Consider the following 6,000-nt stretch of genomic DNA (forward strand, 5'->3'; position numbering starts at 1 on the left):
ACGTAGATGAATGTAATATTATATATGATATTTTTTTTTATGAATTATTTATAATTTGTGTGAACGTAATTTTAATATTGTCATGGTCTAATCCAAAAAATTAGAAATATTTTAATTTGTATGAACGTAATGTATATTTTACATTTATATGAACGTAATTCTAATATTGTCATGGTCTAATACAATCCTCTTATAAATTATTTACAAGTTGTATGAACGTACTAATTTTAATATTTTCATGGTATAATCTAAAAAATTAGAAATATTTTAAAAGAAATTTATATTTTTTATTTTCTAATAAAATGTTTATAAAATTATAATGTGTTTAAAATTTTTTTTATTTAAAATAATATATGTAAAGTAGTAAATCAATGTAAATATGTAAACATGTCCTTTTTTATCATTTTACATATAAAAGTTAAACCAAACACTTTAACCTTTGATTTTTCATTTCAAAAGCTAATCCAAATACATTTTAAAAAATAATTTTTCCAAAAATCCTTTTTCAAAAAGATATTTTACAAAAAAAAAATTTTATCCCACAAAAGTTATACCAAACACCTCTAAAACCGATCTGTTTTGGAATGACTTTAGAGTTTAGAATTTAAAAGAAGATGTGCGGCCCATTCTGGCCCATTAGGGCCTGTAAATGTGTTGTTTTTCCATTAGGGTTCATATGGTGATGTTGCTGCCGTTATAAGTATACAACTTGCATTTTATATCTATAATAAAAAAATCATCAAAGGATCCGTTCTTAAGTTGATCGTATGCTACTTGGTTGTTATCTCAATCTGTCCTATTTTCTTTACTTGTCTTTCATTTTGTTACAAATTTTTTAAATGTTATGTTATTCATTATTCAAGTGCTGGATCGATGATGCTTATGTAGAAACTGCGTTATCTATCTGTAAATTCCTTAATCGGATCTGATGATAGTTTAAACTTCCTGAGATCCTTCATTGAAATAATATCTATCATGTATTTTATTTCCCTCTACGTAATGATTGGTTGATTTTCCTCAGATCCATTTTGTGTTTTTATACGAGTTGTATTCATGATTGTTCTATATCCCGGTTTGATTAAATTGCTTTTATATCAAACGATTTAGTTTTAAATGTTTATGTGGGTTTGGAATTAGCATCTGTGATGATAATCAGACTTCGTCATCCTTGCACTTTGATTCATAATGAAGAAAACAATGGGGAAAGTATTTCTGAGATTCTTTTTCTTCTACATTTACGTTGCCAAATATTTTAGTAACCTAAAATTTTCCATTTGAATATTAATTGGCTTTCGATTTTCATTGCATCCACATTACTCGATTTTGTTATCCACTATGTCATTCATTGAAACCAGAAGCTCTAACCTTAAAGCTATATTTATCCATGTATTCTATAAGGCTGGAGGTATCTCACAATATCAACCATTAAAAATACACATACTAAATTCGATATTTCACCAAACAATTTTATTTTTTCATTTAAAACATCTTTTAATCTTTCAAATACATGTTTTTAGCTAACCAAATAAAAACCCTGATCTGAAACAAGAAAAAATCTTCAAACACCAATAACGTGTTTTCATTAAATCATTTGCCACTTCATTAAATCACCCTACAAAATCACCCGCAAGTTACCATTTTTTGGCTATGATTTCTTATTTAAATCAATTTCCAAATCGATACCCTTCTCAATCATTATTCGTTCAAATGCCCCAACGTAGATTTCTAATCCCTATCCTATTTCCAATTCTAACCCAAAACGAATTTCCATCCCCAACTCGAACTTGATCATAGATTTAAGCCTTTTGAGTTGGTTTTTGAACCTTGATTCTGTTTTTTTTAATGATTTTCTGTTTGTAAAAAAAGCAAAACTTTCTAGTGAAGTCATAATCAAATCTTTTGATATCCATATCGGGCTAGATGTTATCCATATGAATTGTCTGATCTGTGGCATGAAATTTCCTAAGATTTTACTAGAAAGCTTTGCTTCCTTTTGACATAACTCCAAAATCCTTAGCATATTTCGAGTTGAATTTCGTGAACCGACTCAAAAGACTTAAACTTGAGAAGAGGTTGGGATTGTAATTGGAAATAGGCTAAATCCCCATTGCAAATTGGATTGGGGTATCACATGAATTGTGATTGAGAAGAGTATCGATGAGGAAAAATTGATACAAATGTAGAGCAATGGACAAAAATATGGTAAATTGCGGGTGAATAGATAAGATTGATCGAGTGATAGTTGATATCGGTGAAGAAGGTTTTGATGTTGTTGGGGTTTTAGCTAGGCGAAAACATGATGTTCTCTTTGAAAGATTGAGCGATGTTTTTATTAAATGAGTCAGATTGTGCTTGTTGAAATGTGGAGTTTTATATATATATATATATATATATATATATATATATATATATATATATATAGTTATAGCAGTTTGAATATATATAGAAGATGGTTCAATTGAAATAAAAAAAAGGTTGAGAATTAGAGAACTATTCTTAATCAATCATTTAATATGCTTAAAAAACATTAAAAACACGGTGACCAACTATAAATAATGCAAATCATTAAACCATTTTTAGTCAATCATTTAATTCCCTTTTCGAACACATCATTGTTTCCTTATAACATGAAAACTATTTTCAGAATGATTCAACCATCGTTATCGAACAAAAACCATAAATCAATCTCGCGAAGAACAATCAGGAAAATGTCTTCCGGCGAAAGCCTAAAAGAAACCATTTAATCATTGTTGATTATGAAAGGTAATCATCGGTATTTTTTACCGATTTGTAAATATTTCTAAACTTGTCATTTTATTACTTGAAATTTTTCGTAATCATCATTCATTATTAGTTGATTTAGAACTAAAAATTTTGTATTACACTGTTCATTCTTCAAACTAGGTTGTTTACTTCAAATTTTGTAATTCTCGTCCATTTTCGTAATCCTCCCTCATTATTAGGTGATTTACTTGGAAGTTTTTGTAATAATCGTTAATTATTAGTTGATATATAAATGATTTTACATATTCTCTTCTTTTTCATACTTATTTACAACTTTTTTGTTAAAATATAAACATTGCTTCACATTTCGCTTATGTTGTCATAATATTAATTACTTACCCTTATAGAAACAACATCAAAAGTCAAACATATATATGACCGAAAAACAAAAATGAATGAAAAAGGTAAATAAAATTGATATTCTATTTAAATCTGATTAACTTATTCATATGTGATTGTAAACATTTAAATGCGATTTTACTTAAAAATACAACAGAAAATGAAGATAATTTTGTTTTGATATGTTTTGTTTATTTTTGAACAGAAACAAAACTAAGTTATATATGTTGTATTCACATATAAATTAACATAATTTTATGTGACATACATTATTCAAATATGAATAGAACAAAACTGAGTTATATATATATATATATATATATATATATATATATATATATATATATATATATATATATATATATATATATATTCATTCATTTAATTATTCATTTATGAATATAAAATAGTTTCGATGTAAAATGTATATCAAACTCATTAAGCAATATAATATGTCTAGTTAGGGATGTTATTCGGGTTGGAATCGAACCGATCCAAACCCGAATAAACCGAAAACCAAATAAGGGTAATTGTATAAACCGAAAACCTAACCAAATAAGCAATACGGGTTTGGTTCGGTTCGGGTATTATTGGTTCGGTTCGGTTCCGGTTTGAATAACCCAAAAAACATGTACAAGATGATTAAGGACCCGAATAACCCAGATAAACATATACAATGTGATTATAAATATTATATTTTTTTATGACTTTTGTAACTAATGATAAACACGAATAAGTAAATAACACGGATTAATTATTCTTGATATATAAAATGTAAAATCCAACCACCATAATCGTAAGATATAATTATTAAGCAACATACTAAACACTAAACATTAAACATCCAAAACACTCAAAAATATATTTATAAGTATATAAGTTAATCATTAAACATTACATGGGTATTTTGGGTAACGATGGATAGAACACAAGACCGAATAAGCAATCGTGCAAGGGAAAAACATGTGACTTTTCATATTCGGTTCGGTCCTTTTGGACAAAATATGTCCTTATTCGCGTAACCCGGACCGAATAACCCAAAAACCGAATAAGCCTTATATAGATACCCGAAAACCGAATCAAATTGTTTATTCGGGTCTAATTCGGTTCGATTTTCGGTTCAGTTCGGGTTTTCGAACCAACTTCTCATCCCTATGTCTAGTGATCACACACCCAAGCACCCAAAATAATAAAGAAACAACACATAACATACGTTTCACCAATAAGCAATACAATATGTCTAAGGATCACATACCCAATTACCCAAAATAATAAAGAAAACACAAAAAAAACTAAGTTATACATGTTTTATTCAGATATTAATAGAACATAATTTGGTGTGATATATACATTATTTAAATATGAATAGACAAAACTGAGTTATATATGTTCTATTCACATATGAAGATAGCATATATCTTCATATGTGAATAATAAATATGAATATATATGTTCTATTTCATTATTAATTTATAAATATAAAATAGTTTCTTTGTAAAATGTATATCAAATTTATTAATCTTTTACTCACTAATGAATGAAGGTAAGAAAATTGACAATTCTGATAAAGACCAACCAACAATGAGAGAAACACGTTCCATGCAGAAAAATGACAAATGTATAAAACTCCTATCATATCTGTTATATTCATTTATGAATAACTTGTATATCATTGTTATAATTTTGTTCTATTAACATATGAATATTTCAATCTGGTTATGTTTGATATTAAAAAAACTATTGAATTCTTATATTCATATATAAATAAATATATATGGTTTAGTTTTGTTTGTATTCACTAGTAAACAAAACATATCAAAAGATAATCATATGTGAATGAAAACGTTTATTCATACCTCTATCTTGTTTTGTTTTGGAACGTTTTTCTTTTGAAATTGGTGATTGATATTCAATATCTTCACACACACACACACACACACACACACACACACATATATATATATATATATATGTTCTATTCAATTATTCATTTATGAATATAAAATAGTTTATTTGTAAAATGTATTTCAAATTCATTTATCTTCTATTCACTAATGAATGAAGATAAGAAAATTGATGTTTTTGATAAAGAGCAACCAACTACAATGAGAGAAACATATTTGAAGAGGAAAATGTCAAAGGTATAAAATTCCTATCATATCTATTATATTCATATATGAATACTTTGAATATCCCTACTATATTTTTGTTCTATTTATATATGAATAAACTTGTATATCCTTGTTATATTTTTGTAATATACAAATATTAATAAATCAACGTGGATATTCATATATGAATAACTGTGACAACCAAGAAATTGTGATCCAAGCAAAGTGTATCTACAGATAGTATAAAACCATATCACAATATTGTTGTATTAAACCTTGAAAATATAATGAAGAAGGAGCAAAGTGCTAGAAATTTCAATCTACATGAATGATGTTTAGTTTGGATTAATAAGTCAAAAATAAAAAATTATAGCTAAAACATTCAAGTTTGAGTCGAGAAGATTCGCAACCTAGAAACCCATATCCTCGGACCGAAAACCTTTTGTGAGGCAGGGGTGATTTCGGCCACCTTAAGACCGATAACCATTTTGATTTCAGTAGCTTCAAACCGAGAACCTCCTCCTCGGTTTATGGAGCTGAGTTGGGTGTAATAGAAATTGACTTTATGACATACCTCCATGAAAAACATACAAGTGACCACCATACTTCCATGTTGAACATTCCATTACCTCCATATCTCCATACTAGACATACAATTAACCAACATACAACAAGGAAGGCATCACCCTCCTCCTCCATTTATACCTCGGCCGAGAGGCCTTTCACCACCTTCACAAAGTTTATTTTCTTCCATTTTCTCGTCTCT

General features: G+C 27.7%; 2 non-coding genes across 2 annotated transcripts; both read left to right on the forward strand.

Annotated features, from left to right (window-relative positions):
- Positions 1 to 864: 864 nt before the first annotated feature.
- On the forward strand, positions 865 to 957 carry LOC145028063 (small nucleolar RNA snoR27). The gene has a single exon (XR_013675819.1). It is a non-coding gene; the product is annotated as a small nucleolar RNA snoR27 (small nucleolar RNA).
- A 176-nt stretch (positions 958 to 1,133) lies between these two features.
- Positions 1,134 to 1,223, forward strand: LOC145028061 (small nucleolar RNA snoR26). The gene has a single exon (XR_013675817.1). It is a non-coding gene; the product is annotated as a small nucleolar RNA snoR26 (small nucleolar RNA).
- The last annotated feature ends 4,777 nt before the right edge of the window (positions 1,224 to 6,000 follow it).

Source organism: Lactuca saligna, chromosome 1 (genome assembly GCF_052625555.1).
Source record: "Lactuca saligna cultivar CGN05327 chromosome 1, ASM5262555v1, whole genome shotgun sequence".
In the NCBI taxonomy this organism is placed as follows: domain Eukaryota; kingdom Viridiplantae; phylum Streptophyta; class Magnoliopsida; order Asterales; family Asteraceae; genus Lactuca; species Lactuca saligna.